Genomic DNA, 12,504 nt, shown 5'->3' with positions numbered 1-12,504 from the left:
CCCTGTATAAGCTTTATACAGGGTAAAATGGATTTATTTAGGGTTTGGACCCCACTGGGAGTTGGGCATCTGAGTGTTAAAGACAGGAACACTTCTGTAAGCTGCTTTCAGTTAAGCCTACAGCTGTTAGGGGAAGTGGTTCAGACCTGGGTCTGGGTTTGCAGCAGAAGTGGGTCTGGCTCAAACCAGGCAGGCACTGAAGTCCTAAGCTGACAGGGCAGGAAAGCAGGAGCAGAAGTAGTCTTGGCACATCAGGTGGCAGTCCCTAGGGGGTTTCTGTGATCCAACCTGTCACAAAGCCTTCATGCAATTTAGCTGCGTGTGGGTCTCCACATGCTGGTGGCTGAGTGATCACAGTGCCTGAAAGGGTTTGCTGCTTGTCACTGGCATAGCATTGTGAGAGACAGCCCAGATTGGAGAGTTAAGGGGGCACAGAGGTCCAACAGTTTCAGGTTGTACCCCAGGGATCCCATCACACCCGCACACCCACACCCCCATTATCTGGGGGTGTCATTTTGGTTCATCTTGAAATTCAGAACAAAAAGAGATGGCACATTCATGAACAGTCAGCCAACTATTTTGTTAGTCCTTCATTAACTTTCAAACCTCAGATTCCTCCCCCAGTATCTTCCCCAGTATTACAGATGAACTCTATAGTGAGCTCTCTACTAATAATTAGCATCTTACGCTGTATGTATTGAATATAATAGGGCACTACACTTATATTCCTATTTTCCAGATATTAGCAACTGCATTTTGTCCCAGCTTTTTAATCAGCCACTCTTCTTGCTGTGTTTCTATACCAGGGCCCTCTGGGGGCAGAAGGATGGAAAATTCTCACAAATGATGAAATATCACAGCTTTACAATAAAAATATTGAACAGAGATGCGGGGGGAGGTGATGAATATGAAATATGGTCATTGGAAACTGTCACTTCACCCTGTGAAAATCCAGTGAGGTCAAACCTGATGCACCACTCTATTGTGACAAAGGTAACACAAAGGGAGGAAGGCTGGTCTTCTGGTCAAGACACAAGACTAGAGATCTAGGTTCTATTCCCACCTCTACCACAGACTTGTTTTATGACCTTGGATAAGTCATCTGAGCTCTCTGTGCCTCAATTTCCTTATCTGTAAAATGGAATAGCAATGTCTATCTCACAGAGCTGTTGTGAAGACAAATTCATTAGTGTGTGTAAAGTGCTTTGAAATCTCCAGGTGGAAGATGATTCAGGGCCTGATCAAGAGTCCCTTGAAGACAATGGAAAGATTCACATTGATTTCAGTTGGCTTTGGGGATCAGGTCCATAAAAGGTCAATGTATCATTAGATTATGGTATGGTGTCAATCCTGTCAAAAACCTGAATATATTTTGCTTTCCAAATGAAAGGAGATGGTTATAGATGCAATGTGATTAGTCATGGAGCCCTCTTTATTAATGGAAGGCTGAACAGAAACCTACCTAGGGAAAAAAACATTAGGGCAAATCTGAGCAGGATGGGATAATGCTTTGGTGAATTTGACTGTAGTTGTTCCATAGAGTCTGAGAAGGCTGAGAAACTGAAGATCAGAAAGTTTGCTTAAAGCAGACAATTCTGATAGCAGGGAAACTGGACTCTGTTGGCTGGCTGCCTAACACATCTAAGCTTAAGTAAAACAAGAGGGAAATTGCACTGCCGTACAGAGTAAGCCTGTGCTGACAAGATGTTTTCTCTTGTGCTCTGCATTAAATTTAATATATTGAGCCAGTTTCTACTCTAAGTCACAACTAAAGCAGTGCAGGAACCAAAAGTTCCATTTTGTGGGGAAGTACATAATTTTGAAATTTGTTTTCATACAAACTCAAAATGAAAACAAAGAATTTCAAAATTTCCCATGGAATGAAATTATGAAAAAAAAATATTGGGGGTACTATCAAATAAATTTTGAAACAAAGTTATTTCAAAATGAAAACTTGAACTGTTCCATTCCAAAAATGTCAAAACAGAATATTCCAGCCTTATCAAAATGCTTTTTTTCCCCAATGTATCTGTAAACAAACTTTTCTCAAACTAGACAGTTCCCAGGGAAAGTTTTGGTTTTGACCAAATGGCATTTCCTTCTGGAAAAATATCCTGTAGAAAACATTTCTTCCAGCCCTAGTTACAAGATTTAGTGCATCCAGTGAAATCAAAGGTTGTTGGGAAGTAATTGAAATCAGAATCCGGGTCTTTGTTTATTTATTTATTTTCAGGGACAGCACAATGAGCCCATAGTTTGGAGCCTTCTTATTTGTATTATGACTTTGAGTCATAGAGTTTAAAGCCAGAAGGGACCACCAGGTCACTGAGTCTAACCTCCTGTATATCCCAGACCACCACCACCAAGCAGCAGGACCCTACAGCCAACTATTATTTGTCTAGTGATAATACCCCGAGGCCCCAGTCAATTTGAGGTCTCATTATAATAGGCATTGCACTAACAATCTAAATTGGGGCGGGGCACATCATGATCCCATCTGCCTTCCACGCCTGCCTGCAGAGATGGATGAAGGTGGAGGGGCTGGAGATCTATAATCTTCTATTGTAGCTTTCTACTTTATACTTGGCCTAGAAAGAGAGAGTCTCATTCAGCCAGAGTTACTGAATTCTCCTGTCCCAAGATCCACAGCCCCTTCCCCTCAAAAGGAAAAAGTGCTGTCAATGTAGCAGGCCCTATCCATCATTCCACAGGCCCAGCTAGAATTCCCCATGCGCTCAGCTAAATCAAGGTGCTGTCACACCGTCTCTAGGGCATACACCAATTAGAAGCCACGATGTCCCACAGATTAGTTAATTGCATGTTAGGGCTCAAACACCATGATATGTAGATTGCATTGCTTGAAAAACAAAGGCAAGGAGGAAAATATTAGATTAGGGCATGCTGTTGGCAAGCAGGTCTACAGGGGTCTGTTCCCAAATCTGCCAGTCTTGCTCCAAGTCACTTAGACCTAGATGTTTATATAGGTGGCTAAATCCCACTGATTTCAAAGAGAGTTAAGGAGCCTAAACACCTTTAAAAGCCCAGCCCTTGCATGCTTTCTGCCTCAGTTTCCCTATGAGTACAATGTGGATAATAATTAGACTTGGTTGAAAGTTGATCATCTAAACATTTTTTGATGAAAAACAGCTTTTCAATCCAACCAAAAATTTGCTCTGAATATTTTCATTTTGTTCAACATTCTCAGTTTTTTCAAGGAAAAACTGAAAATGGATTTTTTTTAAAATGTATTTATTTATTTGGTAAAAATGTTTGGGGTTGGGTTTTCCATAAAAATAAATATGGAAAATTTTGAAAATAGACTATTTTGAAATATTTGCATGAAAAAGAATTGGTATTTTTTGACTAGTTCCACTAATAATCCTTACCTAAATCTTAGGTGTGTTGTCCGTCTAAGCATATTAATGCCTTCATTGTGTATAAAGGCCTTTGAGAGCCTCACATGAAAAGGGCTAGGGGAGAAGAAAGCGTTATTATAGAAGATTCCCTCACAATCTTTCCTTCTCAAGAGTTTTATTTTCCTGAATTATCTCCTGTTCTCACTGATACACAGTCAATCAATACCCATACTGGTGTTTGTCAGGGACATAGCATGCCAATTATTTGAAAGGTAGATCCAAACCCAGGGAACGGTCTGTCTCATTAAGATGTTTGCCCACTGGCCAAGTTATATCTATCATCTTTTCTAATTAAGCATTTTGTGCTCCAAGACCCTAACAAGATCTTGGCCTTGGATTTTCTCCAATGTAGATAAGACCACAGGGGCACTTTATGAACTATACTTGCCCACATGATCCACATTACAAGTGTTGCTTGGTTTTGCAGCAGCCTGCCTTTGCAGAATAGGGATGGCAGTACTGATTACCCTTAATAACATTATTATGCTATGTGCACAAATCAAGCACCAAGTGCAATCATGTGGAGGATTAGATAGTTTTAAAAACTGATCTTTATGCTTGCTACGTATCTACTGGACCCTTTATGTTGTAATAGGATGGCCTTTACATTCCTACTGCTTTGATGAGAGGTGATACCAAAATGTATTCCTTCCAGCCCGGCATCCAGAGCTAATTGCTGTTGTGGGGTGCCTACAGCATGTATAAAGTGGAGATTATGAAAGGAGGGCTTGAACTGTGCATGTATTTGGTATAACCCCACACATATCTTAAGACATCAGTGGTGCCCTTTATGCAGTTACACCTACTCATAGCTGCATTCTGAGTAACAGAAGTTACTTGGCCTTATGCAACCTACTTTGCAAAGGATTTGACGTCCATAGGCATTGGGTGTGGCAATATAACTCAGGATGACTGTGCTAACTGTCTACAGATGCAAAGGTCAAGCAGGAGATGGAATCATTTAGGGTGATTCCCTCTGGGTATCACTAGCAGTATGAAGAAGAAATTGAGCAAAGATAAATTGGAACAATCAGGACACATTCCCAAAGTGTGCTCCCACCAGTTCTCTTGGGAGATTATTTCACAACTGGGTACATTCCAGTCTACTAGGTTGTGTAATAATTCCATGGCAAGTGGAGAGAGCACAGACACTTTGGACATAAGTACTAAATTTTCAGTGGGTAGCGTCTCTCCTGTATGCACAATGGTGCATCTACATTTGCCTGCACATTACTACAACTGTGCCTGCAATTACAATGATTTTGCATGCACACAGGTGGATATCTAATGGTCTATTTGCATATGGCATTACAAAAACCAGATGCAAAAATATAGCTCTGCAAGTGCACCAGAACATCATTGTTTCAAAATTTAGCACCCAAATCTAGTGCCAGATCTTCAGCTGGTGTAAATCATTGCAGCACCATTAACTTCAATAGCACTGCATACATCAGCTGAGTATCAACCCCTAGAATGGACAAAACCCGTGACAACGTATTGGGGATTAATCCTGCACTGGCCAGGTTTAGTACAGACAAGATGACCTTCGGTCTTTTTCCATCTCTGATTTCTGTGATTGTAGGACAAGCGCTTGCTCTCCCTGTGATGGTGTTAGCATGCAACATAGCTGGTGTAACCACAGCTAAAGGGAACAAATAGGCTAGTCTACACTGTGATACAACACCCCATATGCATCATGAGGGTGTGATTATGACATGATTATGACATGATTATGATGCAATTTGTACAAGATGAGTCATGTAACGTATCATTGGAAAAGTTATGGTTTGCCGAATCTGATTATCCTATTTGTGTGCATTATCATTTTTGTATCTGAAGTTATGCATATTGACTAGTTATCTGTATTTCAAATGTGCTTACTCTGAGGAATATCCACAGCTAGCCTTTCAGGTACAGCAGTGAAGAAGCTAGATAGTGCTGATGGCTCATCAGCAAAGACAATGGACTATGAAAGGGCTTAGCCTTCCTGTAAACGTTTCAGCTGGCCTATAAGTAATGGCTGCTATGACTCAGCAAGGGCATGTTACCAGATCACATGCTACTGAACTCCATTTTGGGTACCTGTATTTTCCCACAAACTGGGGTGGGAACTGAGTTTGAAACAAAGGGTTCCCATCATATATTAAAACTATGTCAGGTGGGGTGTGACATCATCTAGGGGCCTCAATCCCCACACAAGGACACTCCTGCAAACATCTGAGAAACAAAGACTGAATTGGGGGAAGCGATGGTCCAAGGCTAAAAGGAGTTCTACCCTGTGTATGGAAACCTGGTGGACTGCTCATATCATCAGCCAGAGTGAGAAATTGCTAATTCATATCCAATCTTTCTAGTATTTTAGGCTTAATTTGTGGTTTTGTTTATTTACTAGGTAATCTGCTTTGATCTGTTTGCTATCACTTATAACCACTTAAAATCTATCTTTTGTAGTTAATAAACTTGTTATTTGCTTTATCTAAACAAGAGTGCCTTTGAGTGAAGTGTCTGGGGAAAAATCTCATCTTGGTTAACGCAGGTTTGTTGCATATCTTTCCCAGATGGAGGGAAGGGTGAACTATTTATGAGCTTACATTGTACAGATCCCTGTGCAGTACAAGAAGGTATAATTTTGGGTTTATACTCCAGTGGGGGGGGGGGGTGCATGCCTGGGGAGCTGGGAAATTGGCTGGCATCCACTGTTAGCACTCAGGTAGCTCAATTTGAGTGTGTGGTGCCACCTGCTGTCGTGTTGGGTGATATTAGGGCCTGGTGATGCTGGCTGTAAATCTCCAACAGAGCAGTGTGAGCAGGGCCAGCCCAGTTGGGTGGTTAGAGGAGCACAGTGATTCCCACGGCTCCCTGACTGCACCCTGGGGGTGACAACCCATCATACACACTTACAATAGCTTCCTTTTGAACTAGGAAGGGTCCTTTGTCCCACCATCCTAAGATGGAAAAGTGTTTTGCTACTAACATGCAGGATCTAACAGCAATCTATGACAACTTCAAAGTGTGTGACATAAATTGTGCCTTGTTTACATAGCTGGTTCAAACAGACAAGGTAGGTTAAGCTGTTCAGAAAATGACTTCTGTACAAGACAAACTCAGTATCACCCGAACAGGCTTAGCCTGACCAAGACTGCTTTACAGTTCACCTGGTAAGGTAGCTGACTCTGGACTGGAGTCTTGTCTGCAGCAATAAACAGGCTGCAAACCCGGAGACTCCAGGCACTGGATGCTGTGGGGTTGAGAGAACCTAACCAATCAGTCAAGTCTGCTTAGTTAGCAGCCACTGCAGCAGCCTCATGGAGTTTCACTGATTATGCTGCTCATTTCTCATCCTGAAGGAGGCAGGGGGAGCAGACTAGCTTCTTTCCTTCATGCACCTTGAATCAATTTTTTTCTCCATAAAGAGGGATTTCTACCAGGTTTGTCAGATGATGCGCTGCAAGGATTTGAGAAGCCATTCCAAACCTTTCACTCACAAACAGGGCAAACTTTTTCTTTTAACTCCCTTCTTAAATTGGTACAATAAGGAGATGGAAGTGAGGGGTGGGGAGAATTGGCCTGTCTGTCCAAAAAGGTGCCGGAGTGTAACAAGACAGATTCTAATGCATGGCTGCGAGCCACACAATTTTAGGCTAAGAATCATTAGAGATTCCAGTGGCAATGCCAGGGATGCTTTCCTCTTTCAGCAAGCACAGCTTTGCCGTTTTATCATTTCTAAGAAAGGGCTGACTATTTCCCCCCTATTCCTCAAGCATGGCATCATTAAAGCAACAGCTGAGCTTTCTGCTGGGATAGATTGCAGGGGGTTAAGTCAGCTCTTGACCAGATCAACAAAAGCCCATGTGTTTCTGGGACTCCAAGGGATGGATGCTTGAGGGAGGCATATACCCTGCCTCACTGAAGTCTGTATTCTCTGCTCAGTGCCTCCTTCTTCTGCTGCTTGCAGCCCATGATCTTATCCCCAGCCAGCGTTCAGTTCTTCAGTCTGTCTTGTTTGGATCCAGCCTCATGGTCGCCGGGTTTGGAGGCTGCTCCCAAGTATCCACCTGTTGTGGCTAGCGCTGGCCCCCTGGAACAAGCTGCTCCATGGGCCCAGGTCTTATCCTTTCAATTCTAGCTTCCAAGTTGCCCAGCCAACTCCCAGGCTGCTGCCTGCAGCCAGTGGCTCCTGCAGCCATGCAGCCTCTGGTCCCCTCTGACCTCAGGTTCTACTATCCTTCCATTTGCTAGAGGGATTATGGAGCTATCTATTGGCGGGATGTTGAACTGCAAGTAAACACAGTGCCCAGTAAGAGCCAGCAGGGTTTTTACAGTACTTCACACTTCTATAGATAGCACCTTCCATCTGGGGATCTCAAAGCCCTGTCTGGATATTAGCCTCTCAGCCCCTCCTCTGTAAAGAATTGTATGGATTGCAACAGCGTTATTGTGCTGGCTGGATGAGCAACTGCTCCTTGGTACACACAATGACATCCACTCAAAGGGGACCCTGGGATCGGGGTGCACTTTGAAGAGGAAGTTCAGGGATGTGTCTGCTCTTCCTTCCTGTGCGGGAGAGGGAAAACATATGTAACAGCGGCAGCAGCTGCACGTGCCCTCTCCCACAAATAAACAGACATGGATATTTTGCTTACTCAGCTTGTGCCCGCATCCTTATTCTGGGGAACATGCCTGTGTGCTAGTCCCCCAGTAAATAGACTGCAAGACCACATATCTACATAACTGGCATTATAATGCTGTGGTTGAGGAAACTGAGGGACAAAGAGATGAAGTGACTTGCCCATGGCAAAGCCAAGGACAGAAACAAGGAATCCTGATTCTTTATCTCCTGCTCTTGAGCATAGTCCAGAGCAAACAGTTCTTCTCTCTGAAAAGCTGTTGCCAGGCAGACTGCCACATCTGGGCAACTGCACTATGAACTTGGCAGCGGCCCCGATGTCTCTGAGGGCTGTCAGACCTCATATGTTCTGCCTGTTGTTCCCTTCAGACCCAATCCACACAGCACTGCATATATTTGGCAGGTCAGAAACTCTAAAGCCAGGCTCACCGTATTTAGCTTAGCAGTCACCCCTGGATCTGATGAAGACTGTCTTCCAAACCAATGCCTAGATCTGTATGATTATGGACATGCATGTGCTGGTCCTATTAGAAAAAAACGTCCTGCCTGGCATATTAATGGAATAGCCATTCTGCCTGTTCAATAAGGAATTACTGAGCAGATCGTCTGTGTCTTTATCCCATCAGCATTCACGTGTGAGTCAAGACTACGTATGTGAAGCAGCTGCTTCAAACTGTCCTTCCAATTCCCCTCTGACGCAGATGCTGAGAGGCAGGTGAGCAGCGCTGGGATGAGCACACAGACATGATGCAAAAAGAGAGAGATCGGACAGGGTCTCATCAATTATCAGTAGGGGAAGCCATTGTTCTGTCACAGATTGGTTAAGAACCAACCTCTCTCTTTAAAAGCGTGCCGATAAGCTGCCAATTTCTTTCAGTCAGAGCAGAGACAACACAAGCCTGGGTTTGTAATGATCTGCAACCCCAGTGCATATGCCATAGTCATCAGCTACACATAACTTGGGCTAGACTGATGTACTGCAGTTCTTCAGAGACGAAACAGTTGTGCACTACAGGCAGATGTTAGCAGTGTCAGGATGAGCTCCACCCTGACATCTGGTGGTGAGGTGTGGCAAGTTGTGGAAAAGAACTTCAGGGGCTGATCTCATTTGCATAGGCACACCCACCACGCCTAGAATGAGACCATAGCTGCCCAAATGGTCACTTTGGCTGCTGTGGGATCCCCAGTGTCTCTGTTATTGGGGCAGGAAGAATAAATTGTTATTACCCTGATTATGGGAACTGTGCTTGGAACTGTACGTGGCCTTTTGTTATGATGGAGGGATTCACCATCAACTAAGTAGCACTCGCTAGGCAAGGGTCATGGGTTCCAAAACTGTGTGAATGGAGAGAGGCTGGGGACAAGTATTAATACTTGGTGGCATGGGCCCCTTGGTGAGGGCCTTACATGCTAATTGCACTTCCTCCTCTCTCCACTGTGGAATATCAGAGCTAATTTTGATTTCATTAGAAGTCTAGTTATAGGCTGCTGAGCTCATTTTGGGCTGACAGTGCACCAGCACTGGGACTCCCCTACTACAAGCTGAATTCACCTAAGAGCTGAAATCACTGAGTGTTGTGTTAAGTAGTGGGGGAGCCAGAAGATATATTGTGGAGCAGTTGGCGGGCCGGCTGGTGGAGCAGTTTGTGGATGGCAGGAGCTGCTTGTGGAGCTGAGCGAAGGAGTTCGTGGGGCGGCTGGCGGAGCGGAGCGCAGCTGAGCGAAGGAGTTCGTGGGGCGGCTGGCGGAGCGGAGCGCAGCTGAGCGAAGGAGTTCGTGGGGCGGTCAGCTTCAGATCATGTAAGGTGCCTCTTACCCCCGTCCCATTTCCACCCAGGTTGGGAGGTAAAGCTCCGCAGATAAACTTTCGAACTCTGGGGCTGCCCTGACCAGGGACAGAGACTTTTGGGGCATTGGACTTTTGGGACTTTGGGTGATTTGGGGTTGCTGGATTCAAGAACCAAAGGGAAAAGGGCATGCCCCAATTTGCTTGGGGTGGGTTTTTGCTCATGGGTTTTGTTATGAATCCTGTTGGTGGTGTTTCCCAAACATAATGCCACATTGTTTCTCTCTGTTATTAAAAGGCTTTTGCTACACTCAGACTATGTGCTTGCGAGAGGGGAAGTATTGCCTCTTGGAGGCGCCCAGCGGGGGTGGTATATATTTGTCCCAGGTCACTGGGTGGGGGCTCGAGCCGGTTTGCATTGTGTTATTGGAATGGATCCCCTAGATATTGAACCCGGCCCTTGTTGCTGCCAACTCTGACGGGCAGAAGAGTTACACAGAGAACAGGAGAGACTGAGGCACTACCAATGCCTGAGGCTCCTGCAGTGGCAGGGAATTGGTCAGGTGGGATAGGCAGAGATGATCCCAGCAGCTGAACCACCTCCCCATACTTCACAGGAAGGCTAAAACCCCACTGGTCCCAGACAATCTTACCTGAGGGGAAATTCCTTCCTGCCCCCACATATGGTAATCAGTTTGATTCTGGTGATGTGAACAAGATTCACTGGCCAGGCATCTAAGAGGGAGGATTTTCCGTACCACATCAGTGCACTGGTCCACCACATCCAGTGTCCTTTCTGCAGCTGTGGCCAACCCCTGATGCTTCAGCTGAAAGAGAGGGGGAAAAAAAATCAGAATACATTGGCAACAATGTGGGGGGAAATCCTTCCTGACACCTGCAGGTGATTGGCTAAAGTGAAGCATACAATTTGAATACAGTCATTGTCTTGCTGCAGAGCTGCAAGCGTTATGAGCATGGTGAGGAAAATGCAGAGCTTTTCATTCCTCTCAAGGCCCATGAAGGGAGACAACGAACAGGGGGATACATAGACAGTACCAAGGCCATACCCCCCATAATCCTCCCCCGCTCCACATACACACACACACACACACACTCACAGACAGGCTGTAGAATTTCTTCCAGTAGCTGGATTAAACATACCGTTTAGAAAGCTATCTGATCTCTCTTTAAAGACTCCAGGCCATAGTGAGTCCACCATCACCCCTGACGAGTTGTTCCAATGTATAATTACCCTCATTGCTAGGAAATTGTGTCTCATTTCAAGGTCGAATTTGTCTAACTTCATCTTCCAAAGCTGCAGGCTCTTGTTCTGCCTTTGTCAGCAAGGTTGAAAAGCCTCCACTATCAGGTATCTTTTTTGTACGTTTACCTAAACCACCCTTGCTGCAATTTAAGCCCATTGCTTCTTGTCCTATCCTCAGAGGTTAAGAAGAACATTTTTTCTCCATCCTCCTTATAACAACCTTTTATGGACTTGAAAACTGTTGTCATGTCCCCTCTCAGTCTTCTTTTCTCCAGACTAATCAAACCCAATTTTTTCAAAATTCCCTCATAGGTCATGTTTTCTAGAGCTTAAATCGTTTTTGTTGCTCTTCGCTTACTTTTCTTCAATTTGTCCACATTCCTCCTGAAATATGGCACCAAGAACTGGATGCAATATTCCTGTTGAGGCCTAATCACCACGGAGGAGAGCTATCCTGTACTATGGCCTGCGTTCTTTGTTCCCAGACCTGTTACCTTGCCGTTGGCTTGTTAAACTGATCTGAAATACTCTGATGCTAGCTCTGCTTTGTAGCTAGCTCTCAGCAGCCCCGTTTGCACATGACAGAGGTTCCTGTTGCTTAAGCGGTAGTGCTGAGTTGTGGGATGTTTTCCTTTCTGTTTGGGGAAGAATTGCTCATGTGTATGCCTTGGGAGTCCCACGGAGGCAAACTGCTGCATCAGATGGAGATGCTCTCTGCTGAGCCATCCAACAGCATTTCTGTTTTAGTTTAACCCATCTAAGTAGTGTAAAGTGCTCCATAAAGAATAAGATGTTTGCATTAAATGCCCATCGCCACAGACAGCCATCCTGGTAAAGCCACTGCAGCTGAAGGAGCAAAGGTGGGAGAGCTGAGGTAGTAGCTGCTCACTAAAATCACAGACAGTAGTTCCGGGTTGATCCCACTTCAACTTAAAATCATAACTTAGTTACTGTGGTCTGCTTCATCAGCAAAACAAACAGACCCTTATGAAGACAGTTGCTTTGTGATTGTAGAGCCACCAAACGCTTTGCCTGATGTGGGATGTCGAGTTTTCTTGGAATCAGTGGCAAGGGCTTATCCTGAGCGGTTGAAAGAGCCTGCTATGACCTTTGACCCCAGCACTGATCACTATCATCATAGGTGATTAACTTTCATTGTAATAGAATGAGTCCTCTTGGTCCAGCCTGAAATCATGGTATATGACTACAGTGCTTTCAGGTGTCTTTCATCTTGTCTGAAGCCTATTCTCTGAGGTCTATTCTATGCCTGCCCTATATATTTGTCTCCAGGCTGTCTCCTCCCCACATCCAGAACAAGACATCATGATGACTCATTTCACCCCTGCCTGACTGGGATGATCCCCCAATTAATACTAAATCAAGGTGGAATTAGATCATTTGAGCTAGGAGA

The sequence above is a fragment of the Caretta caretta genome, chromosome 3, assembly GCF_965140235.1.
Source record: "Caretta caretta isolate rCarCar2 chromosome 3, rCarCar1.hap1, whole genome shotgun sequence".
NCBI lineage: Eukaryota > Metazoa > Chordata > Testudines > Cheloniidae > Caretta > Caretta caretta.
Note: the sequence above shows the minus strand (reverse complement) of the source record.